Source organism: Canis aureus, chromosome X, assembly GCF_053574225.1.
Source record: "Canis aureus isolate CA01 chromosome X, VMU_Caureus_v.1.0, whole genome shotgun sequence".
In the NCBI taxonomy this organism is placed as follows: Eukaryota; Metazoa; Chordata; class Mammalia; order Carnivora; family Canidae; genus Canis; species Canis aureus.
This window is the reverse complement of record NC_135649.1, coordinates 15,047,506-15,074,042: the sequence shown is the minus strand read 5'-3', so window position 1 is coordinate 15,074,042 and position 26,537 is coordinate 15,047,506. Positions and strand designations below refer to the sequence as shown.

At 39.2% G+C, this 26,537-nt stretch overlaps 1 long non-coding RNA gene across 1 annotated transcript in view; it reads right to left on the bottom strand.

Annotated features, from left to right (window-relative positions):
• The window catches only part of LOC144309103 (uncharacterized), a 107,048-nt gene extending 94,086 nt beyond the window's left edge, over positions 1 to 12,962 (bottom strand). Inside the window, exon 1 of the long non-coding RNA XR_013375220.1 lies at positions 12,808 to 12,962. This is a non-coding gene — a long non-coding RNA (uncharacterized LOC144309103). The remainder of the gene's footprint in view (positions 1 to 12,807) is intronic.
• Between the last annotated feature and the right edge of the window lie 13,575 nt (positions 12,963 to 26,537).

Genomic DNA, 26,537 nt, shown 5'->3' with positions numbered 1-26,537 from the left:
AGATGTCGTGCTACATGTAGAAACCAGAGATGAATTTTTATGAACAATAACCATTCACCCTCCACTGTGTCATTACCTGAGGTTTTTACTTGTTCAGTCAATGCTCCAAGGCCACTCTCTGCTGCACCTCTGGCCTTTTTGTAGAGGGCTGGTAACCTGAGGCCAGATAACTTGAGCAACAGAATTAGATGGACTGAGTTCAAAATAGCAGCTCACCACTCACTGGCCATTTGATCTTGGACATCCACTTATTCCCTCTGAACAGCAGTTTCCTCGTATGTAAAATGGGAACTACGAGTTCATCCATCTTTGGGTTTTTACAAGAATGAAGCAAATTTATGCCTGCAAACTGTCGTTTAGCACAGAGTACTCTTAATGAGTAGCTACATCTATCTTCTTCCACATATACCAGATGTTTAGGCCTGGTTCTTCTTCTTCTTTTTTTTAAAGATTTTATTTATTTGAGAGAGAGAGAGGGAGGGAGAGCACAAGCAGGGGGAGCAGCAGAGGAGACGGAGAAGCCAACTACCCCCTGAGCAGGGAGCCTGACACGGGGCTCTATCTCAGGACCCCAGGGGATCAAGACATGAGCCAAAGGCAGATGCTTAACTGCTCTGAGCCACCCAGGCGCCCCTAGGCCTGGTTCTTCCGTGATCGCTGGATGCTGGGGCCACTGGCTCTGAAAGCCATACCCTGCTAAACCTCGTGGAGAGACAAAAGAGTACCATGAGGATAAGAAGTCAGAGTTCAAACAGAACTAGACAGTCCACACACTGGGTTCCTCTTGGCTTCCCACTGCCTGGCGACCTCCCCTATCTCTGCTTTCCACCCTTCGTCAAGGCAGAAGGACTCCGCGTGGCCTCTGCCTGCTACACAGGAGTACTCTAAGAATGAAAGTAATAGAACTGGTTGTGGGCTTGCAGCTCTTTGGAACATGTACTTATATAAATAAGTCCAGGAAATCTTCCTTGTCACCTAATGCTCATTAAATATATTTACAGATAACTCACTGTCAGAATGTTCACCCACAGAAATCATGGTTTGTTAGGCCCACAAAGTCCTCCTTGCCTTAGCAGGCCTCTCCCCAGTAACTGCCAGTGGAGAGTCACCATCAGATAATAACACCAACGTTGCTATCACCACCCCACCCCAAAATGGAGTATCTGTTGGCCCCGGGCATTGGTTTCCTGTATTACAATGCCCTTCAGCCTACAGCCTACAGTGTGGTAGGGAATGCCAGAGAATTAATCATTATACTTAAGACTGTAGCATGTTGGTTAAATAGCTACTTTTTAAAAACTGCTCTTTTCTGGACTTACAGCTATTGCTTATAGCACGAAACACAGTCTCCCGGGTACTCCATTGAGCAGCCCAACAAAGGGAATTTGTTAAAGGTATCAAGAAGCCAGAGTAGGTGGGTGGACCATGTCCAGGTTAGCATTCTCTACAGCCAGGACTTTGCAGTCCATGCAGGAGCCAGTAAGTAATGATCAGTCATGACTCTTGTAAGGAGGCAGGCTTCTGAGACTCTTTCAGATACTCCTTGATGGCCGCAGTGAAGTTTGAAGGCTGAGCCCTCTGGGGAGTCCCACAGGTGTGAGGCCAAGGAGCAGAGCAATACCACCAATGCCTTTAAAGAACTGTGTTTCAGCTGTCCTTGTGGCTTTTACAGGAAACATGGGGACCAAGATAAACATAGCATCTGGCCTGGACTTTGCCTATTCATTTCTTTTTTTTTTTAATTTTTATTTATTTATGATAGTCACAGAGAGAGAGAGAGAGAGAGGCAGAGACACAGGCAGAGGGAGAAGCAGGCTCCATGCACCGGGAGCCCGATGTGGGATTCGATCCTGGGTCTCCAGAATCGCGCCCTGGGCCAAAGGCAGGCGCCAAACCGCTGCGCCACCCAGTGATCCCTGCCTATTCATTTCTTAATGATATCTTCTGAGGAGGAGAAATTTTTAATTTTTATGAAATATAATTCTTCAATATTTGATCTTATTTTCTGTTAAATTGTGAATTACATGGAATTATGTTTATCTTACTACATTGCTAGGATAATTTCATTAAGTCATATGTATTTTCTTTTCTTAATTTTTATTTCTTTTTTTTAAATTTTTTATTTATTTATGATAGTCACACACACAGAGAAAGAGAGAGAGGCAGAGACACAAGCAGGCTCCATGCACCAGGAGCCCGACGTGGGACCCGATCCCGGGTCTCCAGGATCGCGCCCTGGGCCAAAGTCAGTCGCCAAACCGCTGCGCCACCCAGGGATCCCCTAATTTTTATTTCTTTAAAGATTTTATTTATTCATGAGAGACAGAGAGAGAGGCAGAGACTTAGGCAGAGGGAGAAGCAGGCTGGCAGGAGGGAGCCCGAAGCGGGACTTGATCCCAGGACCCTGGGATCACGACCTGAGCCAAAGGCAGATGCTCAGTCACTGAGCCACCCAGGTGCCCCCTTTTTTTCTCTTTAAATATTTTATTTATTTATTCATGAGAGACACAGAAAGAGAGAGGCAGAGATACAGGCAGAGGGAGAAGCAGGCTCCATGCAGGGATCCCAATGTGGGACTCGATCCTGGGACTCCAGGATCATGCCCTGAGCCAAAGGCAGATGCTCAACCGCTGAACCACCCAGGTGTTCCCCCTTTTCTTTTCTTAAAAAATATTTTATTTATTTATTTGAAAGAGAGAGAGAGAGAGCGCACAAGCTCAGGATGGGGAGGGAGAAGGGCAGAGGGAGAAGAAACAGCCTCCCTGCTCATCAGAGAATGTTACTCGATCCCAGGACCCCAGGATCATGACCTGAGCCCAAGTAGGTCCTTAACCGAATGAGCTACCTATGCATCCCTAATATAATTTCATTTTAATTAGAAACATGCTCTGTAAAGTTTCAAACTTTTCTGAAATTTATTGAAACTTGGTCTGTGTCCCTGAATATGGTCTATCTCGGTATACATTCCATATACATGTAAAGAGAATGCCTATTTTGCAGTTGTTTGGTGTTTAATTCTATAAATGTCAATTTAGGTTAAGGTGGTTGATAGTGTTCTTCAGATCTTCTATATACTTACTTATTTTCTATCTAGTTTTATTAGTTATTCAGAAAAGATGTTTTAAAATCTCTGATTATGTTTATGGGTTTATATTTTCTCTCTTTAATATATAGTCAAATTTGTTTCATTAACTTTTTTGGTTGCTTTTCAGGCACATTCAGAATTGGCATTCTTCTGTCCTCCTGATGTATTATTTATTATCATTAAGAAATACCCTTCTTGGGAAGCCTGGGTAGCTCAGCGGTTGAGCATCTGCCTTTGGCTCAGGTCATGATCCTGGAGTCCCAGGATCAAGTCCCGCATTGGGATTCCTGCATGGAGCCTGCTTCTCCCTCTGCCTATGTCTTTGCCTCTCTGTGTGTCTCTCATGAATAAATAAATAAAATCTTTTAAAGAAAGAAATACCCTTCTTAAAAAAAAAAAAAAAGAAGGACGCCTGGGTGGCTCAGTGGTTGACTGTCTGCCTTAGGCTCAGGTCGTGATCCTGGGGTCCTGGGATCGAGTCCTGCATTGGGCTCCCTGAAGGGATCCTGCTTCTCTCTCCACCTAGGTCTCTGACTCTCCCTGTCTCTCATGAATAAATAAGTAAAATCTTAAAAAAAAAAAAAGGAAAGAAAGAAAAGCCCTTTTTGGGGTGCCTGGGTGTGTGTGTGTGTGTGTGTGTGTATGTATGTATATATATATATATATATATATATATATATATATATATATATCCATATCTCACACTGTCTTTATCCATTTATCTAGTGATGGACACTTAGGTTGTTTCCATGTCTTGGCTGTTGTGAATAATGCCACAATGAATATGGGGGTATGTTTTAATCTTCTTTGGATATATACCCAGAAGTGGGGTGGCTGGATCTTATGGTAGTTCTATTTTTAATTTTTTAAGGAACCTCCGTACTGTTTTCCTTAGCAACTGTACCAATTTACGTTCCCACCAACAGCGCATCAGGGTTCCCTTTTCTCCACAACCTTGCCAACAGTTCTTTTTTGATGATCGCCATTCTAACTGGTGTGAGGTGGTATCTCATCATGATTTTGATTTGTATTTTCCTGATGATGAGCCATGTTGAGCATCTTCTCATGTGCCTAGTAGCCGTAGTATCAGTAGTATATCTTCTTTGGAAATATATCTATTCAAGTCCTTTGCCCATTTTTAAATCTGATTGTTGGGTTGTTTTGTTTTGTTTTGCTATGGAGTTGTTTGAGTTCCTTACATAATTTGGATATTAACACCTTATCAGATAGATAGTTTACAAACATTTCCCCCCATTCCACAGGTCGTTTATTTTGCTTTGCTGATTGTTTCTTTTGTTGTGCAGAAGCTTTTTCATTTGCTGTAGCCCCTACTTGTTTATTTTTGCCTTTGTGGCCTGCACTTTTGTCATCATATCCAAAAAGTCTTTGCTAAGACCAACATTTTAGGAGCCTTTGAGCCTTCTTAGAGTATTCTTTACTCAAGATCTGATCTATCTCCTCTACCGTGGTGTTATCCTTCTGACAACTCTACCCCATGCACTGTGTGTTATGACGTTTTTCCGCTCTGACTGGTAGGAGCACAAAATATTCTCAGCCCTCTGGGACCTCTGGAAATTGCTCGGCCTAGTGCTTCACAGAGATTCTATTTCCTGAGTCTGGCAGTTTCCTCTCATGCATGCACAGGAGTAATCAGCCAAAGGCTCAAGGGAACACATCGGCAGATCTCTGGAGTCTTCTGTCTGCAGTTTTCTCCTCTCTGGGGCTCTGCTCCATGATTACCAGCAGCATCGGCCTTCCTAAATCTTGATCTTTGTCTTTGCACTCCATTCCCCCCTTCCTCTGCACCGTAGCTTGGAAACGCCTCCTGGCAATAGGTTGAGGGAATTGGAGGGATCATCTCATTTATTTCTCTTCTCTTTGAGATAATAGGCCTGTGCTGCCTGCTGTCCAGCCTGAAAGCAACTGGTGCATGTATTTTATCAAGTTTTCTAGTTGCTTAAATCAGGAGAGTCAATCAGATCCTTATGACCCTACCATAGATGATGGCAGGAATCTGTGATAAATTTCATGGGTTCTCGCTTCCCACTGACCTTTTAAAGCTTTTCTTTAATTCCTTTAAGCACAGTGAACACATCTGTCTTACAGTTGATGACAGATAGTTCCAGTTTCCCAGGTGTCTGCTGATTATCATTTTTCTATTGTTGCCTAACAAACGACGACAAACTTATTCCCTTAATTCAACAGCCAATTATTAGCTCACAGTTCTGTCAGAAATTCAGGCACAACTCTGTGCTTTGAGGTTTATCAGCTAAAATCAAGATTTGGGGCAAGCTGCATTCTCATTTGCAGCCGAGAGGCTTCTTTCAAGTTGTCACTGTTGTGGTTGAATTAAAATGTTTGCAGTTGTAGCACTGAGTTCACAGTTTCCTTGTGGACTGGCAGCTCGGGGGCTCTCTCAAGCCCCATAATAGTCCACACTCCTTTCCACAGGGCATCTTGCCTAGACTACCCATTAGGTCTACTTCACTTCTGGCTCAACTTGACCCTGAAGCTATAACTGTTTGGTTTCCCAGCTTGGAATGGTTGGTGATCTATTCAATCTTCGCACCCTAGGCAGACCCTGGGATTTAATGACTTGACCCAATCTTTAGTTCTTGTTTTCCTGCAGGCACATGAGGCTGCTCTGTTGCATTAGGGAGAACACTGATGGGGCACTGATCTTTTTTCTCAGAGCTCAATCAGTCTTATAAGTCGTAGAAACTCTTTCCAGAGTCTGAAGTCATTTTAAAGCTGAATGTTACAGGAAAAATTATTATGGTGGATTTACAATTTTGCTGTCATATATGTGATGGTATCTTAAGTAGGTATTTTCTCTTTCATAACATTCCTTCAGAGATCAGTAATTCCTTCTGCTTCCTGGTCACTCTAGGAAGCTGGTCAAGGATTCTGGACATTTTGGACAAAAGGTTTTATTTTTTGTATTTCTCCCACATCTCTGAAACAGGACATGTAACCTACTCCCGGATACAGAAGGAAGGAATATGACAGGCAGGGACTGGGTTCTGGGTGCAACAAGCTCTGTCACATCTAAAGGCAGAGGTTACTTGGGCCCTGGTTTTCACAATTGTGACTTAGGTCTTTTTCGGAAAGGGAATATTATTAAGAGCTCAAATAGAAGGCTCTGGAATCAGTTCTGCCCTTTTGGCTTGCAGGCTTTTCAGACTCCCTGTAGTTGTTAATGTGCTTGGGGTAAAATCACCCTGCAAGGTGGATGACACCTACAGGGAAATTAAGGTCAGCGCAAGAAAATAACAACTGTACATAGATCTCATTTCTAACATATCACGTGTTGGTAAAAACAGTCTTTAAATGTTCTTGCTAAAGCGGTATTAAAATGGATGGACTGATACATCTTGTTACATGTAGCTTTTATAGAGATTAGGAAGTGAGGCTCTCTTAGAAGGTCATTTCAATTTTCTCCTAATATAACTTGCTTTGACACCTCAAAAAAAAACTTCCTTTGAATTGCATATTTGCTTTTAATTTCAGTACCTTCTATTTGTTACCCTGTGTATGCATCATTAAGTATGCAGTTTTGTCTTAAAAAATGGAGCAAATTTTAAAATGGGAAGATTACCATTCAAAAATAATGATGTACCTCTAGAGAAGGGTTGTGATTCAGTTTTATGTGTGTCTTTGAATTATTCTCACCCAAATTAACAAATCTGGAAAATCCTGATCGCCAGTGTCAGATTTTTTTTTTAGCTTGAAGCAAGCTTAGAGATCATCTAATTTCTTTTTTTTTTTGAGATTTTAAAAAAATAATCTCTACACCCAACATGGGGCTCAAACACACAAGCATGAATGAGATCAAGAGTTGTGTGCTCCACCAACTGAGCCAGCCAGGTACCCTGCTGATTTCTTATTTTATAGAAAACAAAGATTTATTAAAATTATATATGTAACCTGGGATCATACAGCAGAGTCTCACAATCACTCTTTCCAGTGCTTTTGTGAGATAATGAAATGTACCATACACAAGCTACAGAGGATACTATTCTGGATAGCATATGATAACAAAATCCTCTACTCATTTGTGGAGCAAGTATTTTCTTTCTGTGAAGCAAGAAGAGATTAGAGCAGTGACTACTTGTGCTACCCCTTAGCTATAAATTTAGCTCAGATCTTTTTTTTTTTTAAGTCTATTTGGTAATTACACAAAATCACAACCATTAGGGATGAGTCACTCTACATACAAGAAAATTGGTATTGAGATTAATTTGTGTTAATCAAGCATAATGGGCTGACCATGAGCAATGACAGCAGCTAATATAAATACATGATCAACTTAGGAGAGTGGTGGTACTTTTCCTAATAAGTCCATTTGGACTGAAACAGACTCCCTCAACCCCTGTGCTACCATCATAGACCTGTCAATCCTTCAAACTCCCTAAGGCCTATGCTTCCTAAGCTTTGACAATATCTAGAAGAAACTAAAAAATGATTTCGTAATTCTTTCAAAAAAATCTTCTGGCATTTAGTGTCTTGTTAGGCACTTAAGCAGCAGATAAATCTCAGCTTCATAAAATCTGACTTTTTGGCTCTGCTTTCAATGGAGATGAAACCAAAGAAAAAGACTGTCAATTTCTGACACCATCATGATTTCCTGCAAAATTATGTGAATATATTGTTGTCATTCTGATGTGGACTCCTCTAGCTTTTCCTTTGTGGACTTCGAGAGAATAGTTACTAATAGACTTCCCTGGGAATGCAGTGGTTTGTCTACTGATGACTCATCTTTCCGTACAATCTCTGCTTTTCAGAATGTGTCTATTGCCTCCAATTCTCCAAGCACTACCTCCCCCGTTTCTTCCCCTATCTCTCAACCTCAAAATGCAAAAGGGACTTTAAACTAACACACGGTTTCATTTGATTTCATCTTGAATACACACGGCCCTTTTCAATCAGCCTTCCAGATCATTAATGTACATGCAATAAGTATCTCCAGCAATGTCTAATTTTGGTGTTATCATTACACAAATGATATTGGGCTACACATCTTAACTCTTTTCATTTCCTTTTCTTTTCACTCAACATTATGCTGTTGAAACCTACACCTATTCCATTTTTTACTACCATATAATATTCCATCGTCTGCACATACCTTACTTTATGCATTTCTCTACTTGCATTTAGATGGCATCTAATACTTCTATGTTACTAACACTGCTACCATGAACATACTTTTATGTGTGTTTGTGTGCCTAGACAGTAATTTCTCTGGGCTCAATACTCAGGAGTGGAAATCCTGGGTCCTGGGAAATTCACATTTCTGTTTTTGCTAGAAACTTCCAAATATCTTTTTATAATAGCTGCCATCAGTTTACATTTCCATCAAGCATACGTGAAGATTCCTGATTATGCATATCTTTTCTAGCACTGTATAGTATCCATTTTTTGAAGTTTGGGCTGTGAGCATAAAGCAAAATAATGTTGCTGTTTCATCTCACATATTTCTGATTACTTTTTTTAGATATATATTTTTATTGAAGTTCGATTTGCCAACATATAGTATTAACACCCAGTGCTCATCCCATCAAATGCCCTCCTCAGTGTCTGTCACCCATATTTCTAATTACTAGTGAAACTAATCATCCCTTCATACATTTATTGTGCATCATGCTGCCTTTCTGTGAACCACCTTTTCATAATCTTTACCCAGTTTTCTATACTGCAGAGTCCATTTGTCTTGCTGACTTGTACAAGTTTCTTATATATCTAGACTAACTATTCTCAGTGGAGATAGTATTCCTTTCAAGAGGACATTTTGGAAATTAGTGGGGGCGTGTTTAGTTATCCCAATGGTCAGAGGGTATTATTGGGTTTTAGGGAGTGAGGGCCAGGAATGTTAGACATCTTACACACACAAAATATTCCTTTATCCCTCCTAACTTTCTTTTTTTTAAAAAGATTTTATTCATTTATTCATGAGAGACAAAGAGAGAGAGAGAGGCAGAGACACAGGCAGAGGGAGAAGCAGGCTCCGTGCAGGGAGCCTGACGTGGGACTTGATCCCAGGTCTCCAGGATCAGGCCCTGGACTGAAGGTGGTGCTAAATCACTGAGCCACCCGGGCTGCCCTATCTCTCCTAACTTCTTTTTTTTCTTTTTTTTTTCCTCTCCTAACTTTCAAATGTCTTGTCAGATACTTAAGGAGATGACAGATCTGTTTGTATATGAAACACAGTAGATTCTGAGTTCAGATCATTTAAAGCACAAAGTAGTCCTGAATCTTTTTTTTTAATTTTTTATTTATTTATGATAGTCAGAGAGAGAGAGGCAGAGACACGGACAGAGGGAGAAGCAGGCTCCATGCACCGGGAGCCCGACGCGGGATTCGATCCCGGGTCTCCAGGATCGCGCCCTGGGCCAAAGGCAGGCGCCAAACCGCTGCGCCACCCAGGGATCCCAGTAGTCCTGAATCTTGTTCAGGAATGCAACTCTCTTTCATTTGAATGATTACCTAGGTTCGCTTATCATTTTGGAAAGGCAGGTAACCAATGGCAACAAGGCTCAAGAATTTGTGACTCCAATAAAACATGCCTAGTTTACTTACAATAAAACATACATTAATTTACATTTGTAGCTGTACCATTCCTAGTGATTCTATGTCTGTGTGCAACTATCTCTCTACTTCCTATGTCTTCTAACATATTTGGCCCTTTTGAAACACATAACTCTTATCCTTTTATTTCTTTTGATATGACAATTAGGACATTGTAATACTTATTTTTAATTATGTGTGTTAGTAGATAATATTATCTACAAGTTTTATTTTGGGGTAATATAAGGTGGTTACACAACAATTTTTTAAAAGAGACCATTAGATCTGAAAGGATTGAGATATACTGTTCCAAATATTAATCTGTTTGTGTTTTTGACATTGCGAATGATTTTCCCCTAATATGTCCCTCGTCTTTCTTTGTGGTGTCTTCTAATGAACTGTGCCTTGACTTTTGATGTGGTCAAGTGTAACTCTTCCCATTATATTTTGTGCTTGCTGTATCTTAAGGAATCCTCTTGAAAGCCAACAACAAATGGATCTTCTATATTTTCTTCCAATAAAGTTGCAACTTTGCCTTCCATTGGGGGCTTTTTGTACATGATGACAGGCACAGGTTTCATTTCATTTTCTCAATATGGTTAAGTCCGTTTTTCTAATTACCACTTATTAAATAATCTGTCCTTGATTTGATACAACTTTGTAATATATTTTAAAATTGTGTAGGGCAAGACCCTTCTTTGGTCTTATTTTTTAGAATTATATTGGTTATTTGTGGATATTCACTTTCTCCTATACATTTTAGAGTCTGTATGCCCAATTACTCCCAAAATACAGTGGGATTTTTGTTGTAATTGCATCAAAGCTGTAGACCATTTCGGGTAGAAATGAATACAAAAAGATTTTATGTACTTCTATTTATTCAGGCATTCTTCAAAGTCCTTTGTAAACATTTAAATTTTCTTCATTAGATTTTGTGTTTTGTGATTAGATTAAGTTTCAGATGCTTTACAGTGGTACCTACTATTATAAATTGCATCTTATTCTCTACTGTATTTTCTAATTGGTTATTATTGATCTAGAGAAATGCTATGGGTTTTTATGTTGACTTGTGTTAAGCAACTTTTTTGAACTCTTCAGGTAGTTCTAATAGTTTGGGAATTCTCTTTTACCTTCAATGTAACTTAGAGGCTGGACAGGGAAGTGTCACCCACTTCCTACCATTTCTGGAAGGAGAATCAGAAATATTTTGGTTATTAGCTATAATAACTACCATATTTGATGATGAATATGAGGTAATATATACCTTCAAGGTTCTCTAAGTTCATTACTCACACCCACAAATAACTACAAAGTGGGCAGATATGATAAAAGCCAAAGAGAGATTAAATAAAATACTGTGGGACTTTAGAGGAGGAAGAGATCTATTGGGCCATGGTGCCCTACAAGCACAACACTCCTTCTATAAAGGTACTCCCCTTACTTCTAGTTGGTGGGACTAAATTGATCTTTATGAGGATTGTGTCCATTATGTAGACATTAACTTCAGAAACCTCACACTATACATAAGCAGAAAGATTTCCAGGTGCACTGCATAGACAAGGGAAAAATAAATGTGAGATGAGGCTAGAAGATTCATCAGCCACTGGGCTCAAGCTATGATTTAGCTTAGAAAGGGGAATACATTTTTGGTTCATATAGTCAAGTCAGCTCAACTGCTGTTATTGTTGAGCTACTCTGGAGCCTCTATTTCAGATTGGCTTCCAAATATGTGGACTCATATCTGAAATGTTTCCCACCAACACTGGCAAAGTGAAAGTGACTCATTGTAAACTTTTCAGAGATAATAGTTAGACCTTGAGCATCAAAATTGATTATACTTTGAAGCTATTTGCAGTATGAGTTTGCTGAATTACTGTTCAATTCCTATTAATCATGCTTCTGAGAACTTCTCAGTGGATTGGAATTATGGCATATTTTATTTATTCATTTATCAATGATGGGGCTATTAGAATGTCAATTCCAAGCCTCATTATATGTGTAGCTTCTTAGACGCTTTTGCTTTTGTATTTGTGGATTTCTAATTTTTTCATTATTTTGTAACCCTTGCTAATCCTTAGCTGAGCTCCCAGCCCACTTTCTGCTCTCCAGTTCTGAGACCAGTTTCCTTAGTTCAAATTACCCTGACCAGACTCAAGTGTACACAGATTTCATAGCTCATGAAATTCCAGTCCCAGTCCCAGTGATCGCCTCAATTGTGTGAGGTCTAAGCGCCCCCAAGTCCACCTATGGCACCCTCAAATGCATATTCTTCTCAGTACTATTTGTCTGTGCATATGGTCCTCATGGAGAGATGCTCCAAAGAAGACTTCCCAGGAATTTCTACAGCCATTGTATTTGGCTGCAGGGAAGCTTATATTTATTAGATCTTTATGTCATTTAGGGAAAAGGATGGGAGATGTAAAAGCTTAAAGGAACATTTTGAGGACAGCTGAGAGAAATCATAGTTACTTTGTACTGGCAACAGTTTTATTGTTCTCAAATCCAATGAACTGTCTTTATACCATAGGTTAATTGTTAAAAGAAATTACTTATCATTAGTTTCATTTTCTCTACTCATTTTTAGGTGGTGACCTCCCTTCTTTTACTGAGAAAATAGAAGCAACCAGAAGAGAATTTACCTACCATCAGATATACTAACCCAATTACATTGTACACACACTGCCTCATCCTTTTTTCCTATGTAACAGCAACCTTTGCACACTTGTCCTGGACCCCTGTGCAAGGCTTACAATCAGCACCCCTCTCTACTGTGTCATTATATGCAGATGAGAGTGCTCTATGACAAGCAGAGAAAACAAACATGCTATGAAATCTCCCTGTTAAAAAAAAACAAAAACAAAAAACTCTTCTTAGACTATACAACCACCCAAAGAAACCCTTTTTAGACTATATAACTACTCTCCACACTCCTCCCCCCACCTGTATTAGTTATCTAGGGCTGTGTAACAAATTTCCCAAAACTTAGTAGCTAGAAATGACATGGATTTATCTCATGGTTCATCTGGATCAGGAAGTTGGGAGCAACTTAGTTGGTGACTATAGCTCAGGTTCTCTCATGAGGCTGTGATCAAGCTGCTAACCAGGGCTGCAGTCCCACCACCAACAGAGCTGAAGGATTCATTTCCAAGTTCACTCACCAAGTTGTTGGGAGGCCTTGTTTCTCGTGGGCTATTGGAGTGCAGTCCTTAGTTCCTTGCCACACTACTTGGTCCTCTCCAGAGTTGGAATGGCAGCTCGCTTCTCCCAGCACCAGTGTTCAGAGAGACAGAGAAAGAGAAAAGCCAAGAAAGAAGCTACAGCCTTTATGTAAATTAATCTTCCTGCTCAGAAGTGACACCCTATCACTTCTGCCGCATTCTATTCTTAGGAGTGAGTCACTATATCCAGCCGGAACTTGAGGGGAGAGGCTTACACAGGGGTGTGAATACCAAGTCAGGGAATTAGGGGAGAGTACGTACTTCAGAGACTCACTACCACACTCCCCTCAAAGGTGTAGTGTAGACTTACTATCTTCATTTTCTCACTTCCCACACCTAGAAGGTTTTTGCCTCCTCCACTCTTTTGGAACAACCTTCACCTTGCCAAATCTAACGATCGGTTCTAAGCCCTCATATTAAGGATTTATCAACATTTGACAGTTAATCATATCCTGTTTCTTGAAAAATTTTCTTCACTTGACTTCTAGGACTCCACAGTCCCATGATTCTCCTGATACCCCACTGGCTTTTCCTTTTCAACCTCCTTTGTTGGCTCTTTTCATCTAATCTCTAAATATTGGAGTCTCTAGGGGATTTCCTCTGGGGCTCTCTTACCAAGGTTATATCATCCAGACTCACATCTAATAATCACCTAAATCTTAAAATGCCCCAAATAAAACCCTTGATTTCTACCCATAAAACTGATTTCCCCAGTGTTCCCCATCTCATTGAACAGTACCACCATAAACCATATTGCTTCTGTAAAGATCCTCAGCGTCTTCATGCTTTCTCTCTCATTTCATACCCAGATTCAATGTTTCCACGAATTTATTGTACTCTACCTTCAAAAATATCCCAAATTCAACCCCCACTCACCCATCATACCACTGGCATTTTGGTGCAACATACCAAGATTTATGAAACTAAAGCAGTGCTCCAAATGAAATTTACAGCTGTAAATACCTATTTTCTCTTTATTGATATTCTCTATGTGGTGATACATGGGCCTCCTGGTTTCCTTTTGCTCCTTGTCCACACTTCCTTTTAGATCTTGAGTGTACTCAAGATAGTTGATTTAAAGTTTACTGAAGTACAACATCTGTGCTTCTTCAGGGACAGTTTCCATTGACGACTTTTCTGCCTGTCAGTGGGCCATATTTTTTTGTTTCTTTGCATGTCTCACAACTTGTTGAAATCTGGGCATTTTATACAAAACAATGTGGCAGTGCCAGAAATCGGCTTCTTCCTCCTCCCTGGGGTTTGATATTTTTGCTGTCTGTTGTTTGTTGGTCTAGTTACTTTCCTGAACCAATTTTCTGAGGTTTTGTGTCTATTATAAGTAAATTCTTTGTTGTGTGTGGCCATTGAAGTCTCTGCTTAGTTAGATTATTGGTCAACTAAAGACTACCCAGAGATTTCCTAAACACTGGAACTAAAGGCTCCCAGTGTTAGCCTAGGGGCTCTGCTTTCCTGTTCAGGCACTCGAGACTGTTTGCCACACTGCTTTAGTCTTTACTTCCTGCTTGTGAAGAGTTTAACTCAAGGTGACAACTTAGCATGTTCTCAGTTTGTACAGAGCATTCATAAAATCCTAGCTAGGAATGCACACTTATCTACACATGTGCAGCATAACCTTTTAGATTTTCAGGAAACTGTCAGTTCTTCAAAGCCCCATATGGACATCTTATTCCCAAGCTTTCCTTCTTATTTATTTATTTATTTATTTATTTATTTATTTATTTATTTATGAGAGAGAGAATATGAGCGGGGGGCAGAGGGAGAGGGAGAAGTAGACTCCATGCTGAGCAGGGAGCCTGACGTTGGGCTCGATCCCAGAATCCCGAGATCATAACCTGAGCTAAAGGCAGACACTTAACCAACTGAACCACCCAGGCGCCCCTCAAACTTTCCTTTTAAGCTTTTTGGTTGGCCTATTGTTGGCTCTGTTGCCAACTGCCTCAAACAGCTATAAGTTTAAACAACTGCTGTAATTGTTTTCAACAAATACCTTCAAGACAAGATAGTACTGGGTGAGTTTTGAATTAGGTTAAAGAAAGACAGGCCTCAGGAATGGAGTCTTCTAGTGTGTTTTACGCTGGTCTCAGCCTATCATTAGAAATGTTATGGGCTAGAAGTCTCTGGAGATGCTTCTGTAGACATCTTTTTCCCATTCAATGTTAGGACTGACCCTTGTAGTTCTTATTGAAAGATTCTGTCCAGCGACAACCCTCAGGAAACTTTGAAAAATACAGGTTCATTACTTCTAAAAGTAGGATATCACACAGCACACCTGAGGCCACACAGGTTGGGGGAGGGGGTGAGGAGAGAGAAAGTGAGGGAGCAAATGGGCTGGGGCTCTGCTTTTATTGGGGTCAAAAGCGGAGCATAGGGTTTCATGGGCTCATTTCTATTGGTAAATTTAAAACATAAGAGCAAGAATTTAAAGAGTAGGGAAAAGACAAGTGGCCCAAATGGTCAGTTACTGAAATCAACCAACAGCCCCAAAACCAAGGAGCTTCAGTGCAGGGAGATCTTTGTCTACTCATGTGGCTGACAATGTTTTAATTCCAGATAGATAGCCTGATAGCCAGCTTTGAAGTGGATGCCTCAGCAACCAAAGCTTAAGTCAGGCACTTGTGTTAACAAAACAGAAAAAACCCTCATAACTGTCAGGGCTTATACTACACAGGGAACGCCAGATTAAACAATGATGGGAATGGGACTGCATTCTCTGCTGGCAGCCAGACTGTTGCCTTTCACTTTGGTTGCAGGTTGTTAGTTCTTTAGGCTACTGTTGAGCAGAGAAGAGAGGCTGAGGAATGGGGCAGATTAAAATGCCACAAAGCTGGGGTGCTTGGGTGGCTCAGTCAGTGAGGCATCTGCCTTCTGCTCAGGTCATGATCTCAGGATCCAGGAATCGAGACCCAGTGTCGGGCTCCCTGCTCAGCAGAGAGCCTGCTTCTCCCTCTCCTCTCTGTTCATGCTCTCTCTCTCAAATAATTAAATAAAATCTTTAAAATATTAAACTTTAAAATGCCACAAAGCTCTCTGTCCTGACCAAGATTCAGCTTTTTTTCTTGAATAAACGTTCCCAGATTGTTCCACGGCTTTGGTTAATTTCCAGAGTTCTGAAAACTGATACTAACAGTTTTTGCTAGTGTTTTCATTGCTTTTATGGAGGAAAAGGGTTTCAAAATTCCTTACTCCACTATTCCCACCGATGTCCCCTAATTGCTGCTGTTTTGACTAAATGTTCCTTCTGTGAATATTTGCATAGTTGGCTACCTCACTTCAGTCAGATCTTTGCTAACATTGTCACTCCTCAGACTGACCTTTTCTCATCTACTCTTTCTGAAATAGCCCCATCATCCTACCCTGCTATATTGTCCTCATAGCACTTGACATTGTGCTATATACTTAATCATTGTCTTTCCCTCTAGACTAGAGTCACTCAGTAAGGAGGAGGACTGTAAATTTTCTTTACAGTTTTAACTCCTTCATATAGCACTCTCTGGCATTTAGTAGAAACTCAATAATTATTTGTGGAATGAATAAATAATTGGAACTATTTAATTTATTCTTCCCCAAAATAAAATATCTGGCTCAACCAAATCTATTTTTCATAAAATAATAGTCATCATTTTGTAGGACTATTAGTGTAGTAGATACTAATTAAATACGGAAAATCCAGAAACTTAGAAAGAAAAGAATAATTACCCATAGATATTCTTGTGAACTTTTTGTTATATATCATACAAATTTCTTTTACAGAATAAGATTGTTTTATTACCTGAACATATCTCTATATGTGTGTGAACCATAATTTGTTTAACCATTTCCTTATTGATGGACATTTAAGTTGCCTCTAATTTTTTTTGAAATTGTGATGAACATCTTTGTAGAAAATCTATTTTTCATTTTTATGGCTATTTCCTAAGATAAGAATCCTACAATTAAATTTTCAGGTCATGGAGGGGCACCTGACTGGCTCTGTCAGTAGAGCATGCAACTCTTGATCTCAGGGTCATGAGTTTGAGCTCCATGTTGAGGATAAAGCTTACTTTTGAAAAAGTAACAAATAAATAAATAAATTTATTTTCTGGTCATGGAATATATAAAATGTCATATTATTTTTATACATATTGAATTTCTCTCAAGAGATGATTTTATTAATTTATACCCTGATCAACAGTGTTGGAGCATTCCTATTCCCTCAAAACTTTCTTTTTTTTTAAATATTTTTTTTTAATTTTGAGTAATCTCCACACCCAACGTGGTGCTCAAATTCACAACCTCAATATCAAGAGTTGTGTACTCTACCAAATGAGCCAGTCAGTTGCCCCTCCCTCAAGACTTTCGAACCCTGAATACTTTCCTATTTCAAAACAATGTTTCATCTTCATGTCCATTTCTTTAAATGCTAATAAAGCTAGCAGTCTTATATTATTGAAAATGTTCATTTTGGGGACACCTGGGTGGCTCAGCGGTTGGGCGCCTGCCTTCAGCTCAGGTCATGATCCCAAGGTCCGGGATCAAGTCCCACATTGGGGTTCCTGTGAAGAGCCTGCTTCTCCCTCTGCCTGTGTCTCTGCCTCTCTCTCTCAGTCTGTGTCTCTCATGAATAAATAAATCTTAAAAAAATGTTCATTTTGATTTTATGATTACTCATCCCTTCACTTTATTTTTTAAATATTTTATTTATTCATGAGAGACACACAGAGAGAGAGGCAGAGACACAGGCAGAGGGAGAAGCAGGCTCCCTGCAAGGAGCCCAATGTGGGACTCAATCCAGGACCCCGGGATCATGCCCTGAGCCAAAGGCAGATGCTCAACTGCTGAGCCACCCAGGCGTCCCGACTCATCCCTTCATTTTAAACACTTTTTAATTATTCAATTTTTCCTTATTGATGAGGGAGTACTCTTTAAGCAAATAATCCTTTATTAAACATGAAAGCTTTCATGGTTCCTCCTTTCTATTTTAATATAAATTTTAATGTTTTAATTTCTAATGCAGCCAAATCTCACTATTTTTGACGTAAACATTAAATGTTACTTGTTTAATTATTTATACATTTTTTGCTACTGTGAATAGATTTTTGTTCTTTATATTTTTGAAATAATAATATTGGTATATAAAAAAGGCTTGGATATTTAAATTTTGTAAGCCGGGATCCCTGGGTGGCGCAGCGGTTTAGCGCCTGCCTTTGGCCCAGGGCGCGATCCTGGAGACCCGGGATCGAATCCCACGTCGGGCTCCCGGTGCATGGAGCCTGCTTCTCCCTCTGCCTGTGTCTCTGCCTCTCTCTCTCTCTCTCTGTGTGACTATCATAAATAAATTATTTAAAAAAAATAAATAAATTTTCTAAGTCTTCTTTATTCTATATAGCATTATTTCTGGTGTCTGTTTAGAAAAGTTAAGAAAATATGAAAATACTTATTCATATGAAAAAGTAAGCAGCAGAACCTACCCCATTATTTATGGATCTATTTCCTAGGCAGATCCTCAAACTCTAAAACTCAGAATCAAAATGAGCATGTGGTTAAATGAAATACAGAGAGTATTTGCCCAACTGCCCATGTGCTTTTCTGAAGATTGCAAGTTGTGGCTTCAAAATTTAATAAAACCAACTGCAATGGCCCTGAATTGAAAATACTCCCCCTCCTCAAAATCTGTAGCTACTCCATCCCTGGCCAAAAACAATGAAGTTCACGTTCTTATCTTGCAAAAATACAATCACTGTATGCTCTCATTAATGATTTCCCCGATGCAGTTCCTTTCCTTTTCTTTCTAATATTTTATCATGATCACTGTTCTATTTTCAGCTTCTCTCCTCTCCATTTTTTCATCAACTGTCACTTATTTCAAGTTCTTCCTCACTTTTGCCCTGTCATTCTTGTAATAATTCCACTTTGACTTTTCTTAACTATTTATTTGTTTATTCTCTTTTATTTCCATGTTGATTATCATGTCACTTGAATAGAATGATTCATTTATTCCTTCTTTCAACACACATTTATTCAGTACCTAATCTCTGCCAGACATTGTTCCTCACACTGGGGATATATCCCCAACCACGGAAACAGACAGACGATGACTCTACCCTCACAGCAGAAGAGATAATGATCAAACAAGACCTTCTACAATATATCAGGTGGTGATAAGCGTTATGAAGAAAAATCAAGCAGGGAAAGAGGATATTGAGTGATGATGGCAGAGAGAGGTTGCAATTTTAAGTAGGGTGGTTCAGGAAGGATGCTCTGACAAAGTAACATTTAAAAACAGACTGGAAAGAAGTTAGGGGGTAAGTCATGGCAAGATCTTCATCTGGGTAAACGATGTTCCAGACAGAGAGAACAGCACATAAAAAGTGCTGCCCTACATTAGGAATTAGTGATAATAAGAAGGCCAGTGTACCTGGTGTGGAGTGAGCAAGAGAGAGAATAAGGAGGTGAAGTCAGAGAAGTAGGGGAGGGTAGAATGTGTATGACCTTGCAAAATTTTCACTTTTATTCTGAGCAAGTTTTGGGAAACCACTAAAGAACTTCACTGAAAAGGGTGACATGATCCAACTTAAATTTTAGTGACTACTCTGGCTACTAGGTAAAGAATAGGCTGATGGGGGTAGGATGGATGCCTAGAAACTATTAGAGGAAAGGTGATAGTCTAGATAAGAGATGACAATGTTGGCTATGACTAGGATGCTTGTGGCAGAAAAGTTCTCTCTATTTTGAAAACAGAACTGATAATAGTTACTCACGGGCAGGATTTAAATTATGAGAGAAAGGGGATCAACTGAAGGGTGAAGTATTTCTCTGTTTTGGGCCTGAACAACTGGATTAATGGCTTATTTGTTAAGCAGATGGGGAAGTCTGGGGAAACACAGGTTTTGGGGTCGAAAAGGACTCAAGAGTTCTGCCTTGTATGCAGATTAAGTTTCCAAATAAACATCCAAGTGGAGATGCATGTAGCCAGTTCAAAATACGAAGAATAAGTTCAGGGGCATGTCCAGGCTAGATGTAAGTTCGAGATTTATCTATTTTTTCAAAGCCATTGGGTTAGATATCACCATATACTTTTGCATATGAAGACAAGATCTCAAAGTCTGAGCCCTGGAGCACTCCAACATTCAGGAAAATGAGGAAGACCCAGAAATGGAGACAGAAAGGAGTAGCCCATGAGGTAGACAGACAACCAAGTAGTGTCACAGGAGCCAAAAAAAAAGAGAAAATTTCAAGGAGGGATTGACTTCTATGTTCTAAAATTAATATCTCATTTATTTATTATTGCATTGTCTAGAAACTCCAACAGTGACAATATTAACAGTTAAAATTCATTAAGTACTTAGTATGAATTAGACATGGGTTAAGCCTTTTCCATGTATTATACAATTTAGTCCTCATATTAATCTTAGGGGTAAGCAAAAATTATCCTCATTTTCAGATGCAAATCTAAGGGCCAGATAAATTACATTGCTTGCTTAAAATTTCACAGTTTATAAGCCTTGGATTTGTATTCGAACTCTGGAATTCAGAAGTCAGAATCTGTGTTCCTAAGCATTATCCATTTTGCCCAAGTAGTATTAATTATTAGTAATGTTAATCGTAGTCATTATTGGTTTTGAAATACCTTTTACACTTATGTATTGAGTATGATGCTGGCTGTTGGCACATATATTAGATAATAGAGAAATAGACATAATCATGCTATGAAAATGTAAAAAAAATGACTTACTTCTAATTTAGTACAAGTTTTTATTGGGAATAAATGCTGAAAAAGTTTTAAAGAGCAATTTGGGGCTTTTTAGGGTAAACATCGACAAGATTATTTTAAAATGTATAAGGAAATTCAAAGTATCTAGAATAACTAAAATTTCAAAAAGAATGAAGAATCTACTTCATCTGATTTGAAGACTTAATATAAAGCTACAGTAATCAAGATATTGTGGTATCGGCATAAGGATATAGACATTTACATCAATGGAATGAAACAGAGTCCAGAAATAGACCCATACATATATGATCAGTTGATTTTTGCCAAAGGTGCAAAGAAAATTCAGAGAAAGGATAATCTTTTAAACAAACTGTACTGAAACAGTTGGATGCAAAACAACCTGATGCTTTCTCACACCATACATAAAAATTAGCTTGAACTGCACCTTAGACCTAAATCTAAGATCTAAACTTATAAAACTTACAGATTAAGGAGAAAAATCACTCCAACCCTTAGGTTAGGCAAAGATTCTTAAAAGGGACATGAAGCACAAGGAAAGAAAATTTGAAAAGTTGAACTTCAAAATTAAAAAGTATTGCTCTTCAAAACACATGGTTAGGGGCAGCCCCGGTGGCGCAGCGGTTTAGCGCCGCCTGCAGCCCAGGGCGTGATCCTGGAGACCCGGTATCAAGTCTCACATCGGGCTCCCTGCATGGAGCCTGCTTCTCCCTCTGCCTGTGTCTCTGCCTCTCTCTCTGTAGCTGTGTCTCTATGAATAAATAAATAAAATCTTTAAAAAAAACACATGGTTAAAAAAATGAACATGCAAGCCTTAGATTTGGAGAAATAGCTACGAAGCATACTGACAAAAATCTTACGTACAGAATATACAAAGAGCTCTACAACTTTCAACTCTATTAAGACAGCTCTACAGTAAGGTACACAACCAAATAAAAATCAGCAAAAGATGTGATCAGACACTTCACAAAAGAAGGTGTATGAATGGTCAGTAAAGAAAGATGGAAATATGCTCAGCATCATTAGTCATCAAGAAAATGCCAATTAAAATCACAAGGAGATATGACCACATACCATTAGAATGGCTAATATTTACAAAAAGATGGTAAATGACAACTGGAACAGTCACACATTTTTGATGTGAATATAAAATAGTATAACCACGTTGGAAAACAATTTAGAAACTTCTTATTATGTTAAACATACACTTACCATGTCTCAGCAATCCCACACCTACATTTTTATCCAAGGGAAATAAAACCATATGTCTACACATAGACTTGTACATGAATGTTCATAGCAGCTTTGTTGGTAATAGCCAAAAACTATATAAGCAATCCAAATATTCTTCAATTCATCAATGCAATGGAATACTATTAGCAATAAAAAGAATGAACTACTGATAAAGGATACAGTATAGATGAACCTCAAAAAAATTAGGCTGGGCAAAAGAAGCCAGACACAATGAGCATATAGTGTATTATACCATTTATATAAAACTAGAGAAACGACAACATAATCTATGGTGACAGAGAACAGATCAGAAGTTACCTGGAGCTAGTGCCAGATGTATGGGCTGGGGGAGGATTGACAGTGATGGGATCATGATGGGACTTTGATGGCACAAAGACACTTTCTGGGATAATAGAAAAGTTCTCTATCTTGATGGTGGTGGTGGTTATAGGAGTGTATCAATTTGTCAAAACTCAAAAAGTTGCACACTTAAAGTTGTATTTTATTGTAGATGAATAATACTGTGATATATTTTAAAAAAGACAATGTGTTTTGGCATCCATGAGGGTAATCTTATGGTTTTTCTTCTCTATTATTAATGCAAGATATATATTAATACATTTCCTAATATTTAATTCCTTGCATTTCTGAAGTAAAGCATATTTAATATTGATATAGTATTAATTTACTGTATTGCTAGATTTCAGTTTTTAGGGTAGCATTCAAGGTATTTGCATCTGTTTTCATAAAATTGGTCAGTGATTTTCATTTCCTATTATATCTGTTGGGTTTTAATGTCATGGTCATGATAACATCATAAATAAATTTGGAAGCATTTCTAAACAGTTGAATACCAGGGATATGCACTTACTGGTTTATATAACTGGAAAGTGCAGTGATACTAGTTTTAGGCAATACTGTAGTCAGAGATACAAATGATATCATCAATTTTCTGTTGCTCCTTTTTAAAACAAATTTTATTTGAGAGAGAAGTGAGAAAGCACAAGCAAGAGGAGGAGCAGAGGGTGAGGGAGAAGCAGACTCCCCACTAAGCAGGTAGCCTGACATGGGACTCGATCCCAGGACCCTGGGATCATGACCTGAGCCGAAGGCAGACACTTCACCAACTGAGTCACCCAGGTGCCCCTCTGTTGCTCTTAGTTCTACTTTTCTTTTGATTGGTTTCACTTCAGGCTGAATCATTGGGTGACAAAGATGGCCCACAAAACTTCTAGGCACATATCACCACACCTATTGATCCCAGGGAATAAGAGCACCTATTGTCATACCACTTCAGGAAAAGTCCCATGGAAGATTGCCTTAGCCCAGGATGTGTGTACATCCTTGAGCCAATTATATTGGGCCCGAACATGGTAGGCTAGGGTAGGCTAGGTAGGCTACATATGCTCAGTCATGTAGCGGTCCAAGGAAAGCTCAATCTCATTAGAAGCACATAAAATAGGCTCCCAAAAGGAATAAGTGGTTCTGTTACCAGAAAAAGAGGGGATGGGAAATGTGCTATGAACTCAAACACCATATAAATTACACTCTTACAAGCACACTTGCTCTTCTTAACTCTCTCTCCCTTTTACTCCCTGGTATTTTTTCAGAGTCTGGTATTCAAGATCAAGTTGATTACTATTGAGTTAGATGTTTTTCTTGTGCATTTTTCTGAGATAATTCTGAGAATTATTCGTGACACTTAAATTATCTTTTATAAATGTATTGAACCTGTTTATTGAATGACCTGGGCTCAATAGGGATTGGCGGAAGCTCTTTGACTGTTTCTCACCACCTTCTACTAAACTTGTTCTATCAGTGTACTACTCTGTCTCCTTAGAGAAAATATTGGGCATGTCCCATATCTTCACTGGTCATCCTCAGGCAACAGAAAATCCTCCAGGGACGTTCAAGTAATGAAGAGTCCGGTTCAGTGTAGTATCAACATCATATGCCAAGGTCTCCAAACAGTTCTCTTGAAGTCACCCTGATTTAGGCTTCAGGTGGGAAGAAATAGTTTCCTCTCCACCCTTGTGAATCTCCATAAGGGTCTATATACATCACACCAAAACTCTAGATTTGTCACACTCTTCAACTTCTCAAAGAATTCTTGGCCTCTGCTTATATAACTTAAACATGATTGCCGGACACAAGGTGGTAGATATAGTTTGGGGACACAGCCTTTGCAAGGCCTAATAGGTGACTTAGCTCCTCACTTTAGGATGCAGAGGTTTCAGGACACCTATTTATCTCAGCCTTTGGAGTGTATGAAATGTCGCATTAACCAACTAGCTACATGAGATTCAAATTATTTAACTGTATTTAACTGGTTACAAAAGTCACACTTTTTTATTTTGGGGTTATTCACTTTTATATATATAACTTTTGGCTGATGAATGTCATTGAATATATATATTCAATTCAATATATATATTGAATTTATATATGACATATATATGTCATTGAATTATACACACACACACCATATTTATCAGAAAGGATAATTTAGTCATTCAGTTATGCAAAGGCTCAGAAAATATATCGATAAGACCTTACACGAACAGATTATTTAGCTTAAAACATTTCCCTCAAAACTATTTCCCAAAACACATTTTGTGAATGTAGAATACTGATTATTATTACATGGAGAAAGGGGGGCGGTTATGGTAAAATTCTTTCTCACACACAGACAAATGTGAGTGGATCTTCCTTTTATATGTTTACTATTTATCAGTTTGCTGTTCAAGAGAATGGGCTGATACATATATTCAATGTAATAGCTGGTGAGGGAGTAGAATGTGGAGAGGAGGATGGTGCCTTGGGAAGTTCCAGAAATATCTTCATCTCCCTCTGATTACTACTTCCTTCTTGTTTGGTAAAGCCACTCAGCTATGGGGCAGAGCTTTTTGTATTTAGATGTCTTTCAGCTTAGCTGCCATTCCAGCTCTTTGATGGTTCTGTCTGGCCTTCTTCCCAGGGCTGTTGTCAGAAATGCAGCCATCTGTAGAGCTGGCTATCTGCTTCTAGTAGTTTTGTGCATCCTGGAGCCTTCCAGAGCAGCTGCTTGTTGATACTGTGGCTCTTTAGTGGCAATAGGGGCTAGATGACACTTGTTTCACATCTGCCCTAAGGCTCACCCTTGCCTGCAGCCCTTGCCCTTCCAAATGGTAATGGTTGGCTTTTTCCATCATGGCCTCTACATGGAGCCATAATTCTGTCATGTCTTTTTAGAAGAGAGAGACTGGGATTTGCACCTTTCTTCAGGATGCTGACGTGTTCATAATATTTAGAAGAAATTCCTTGAAATTTCTAGTGCATGAGTAGCACTCCTACCTGCTTTCCAGAGATGAAACAGGTTCCCTGCCAGCCTTTTAATTCCTTTGCTTATTCCACAGGTATATATTTGGGAAGAAGTAGGCACTGTTATTCACACCCCATCTTATGTAGAGTTCCTGAAGTTCACTTTATTTATTTTTTATTTGAGAGAGAGAGAGAGAGAGCAGAGGAGAGGGGCAGAGGGAGAGAGAAATTTAAGCAGACTCTGCTCTGAGCGTGGAGCCTGATGTGGGGCTCAATCTCACAACCCTGAGATCACAACCTGAGCTGAAACCAAGAGTGGCTTAACCCATGCTTAGGTGACCCTTAACCGACTGCACCACCCAGGTGTCCCTCCTGCAGTTCACTTTAAACACATGAAGACACATAAGCATTCGGAAGGAAATTAAATATTTCACCTCCAAATGCAAATGTCCTGCTAAAGGACACTTGACATCGAATCAAATGCATCTTGGTCCAATCAGCGAGGGGACTCACTGGACTGGGACCCAGAGGCTCAGTTATGAAGTTTGTGACCAAGGGCATGGGAATTAAAATTTCAATGTCTCCATTTCGTTGTCTGTAAAAATAGATGTTTGGAAGAGAATCTAGTTCTCAAGCAAAGCTATACAGAGGAAGATTAAACTATCCAAAATTTGTACCACAAATTTCGGGTATAAATGAACAGAAGAAAGGGACAGAAGAGGGCCTGTTTTCAAGGCATGAAATAACAGACAACAAACTAAGATTCTTTCTAGCTCTGATAGTCTACTACATTGCCTGTTTCAGTGTGTGACAAGACATTTCTTGAAATTACCACACTCTCGTAAAAAATGGGCTTCCACATTCCCTAGAAATACATTCACGTTATATATATTTACATATAATTATTTATATATAAATATATATAATCATATAAATAAAAATTATATAAGTAATCATTCATATAAAATTTTACATATATACATATATATCTTTGCATACACATTGGCTATTTATTTTTAATCTGGTGATTTTTTTATATTTTAAATATATTTTAGAGTCTACATTTTCCACATAGTCATTCTTTTGGGGTTGCCAGAGCCAGTTCCAACGTGGGGGGAATTCCCCCACCCTGCACCTCAATTCTGACACTACCTAGAGCTAGCATCAGATTCCTCAGGTTCAGGGCACTGTCCTAGTAGACTGTTCCCCCTGCTCCCCCACTTCAGACACCAGATGCAAGCCTCAGGCTCTTACTCATACTTCTGACCAACAGGCTACAGGTTGGAGGCACCAACCACTTCTTCCTCAGGTTCTTTCAACTTGCTAGAGTGGCTCTCAGAACTCAGGGAAACCCTTATCTACACGTGCCAGTCCAGGATATGATAAAGGATACCAATCAGATGAAGAG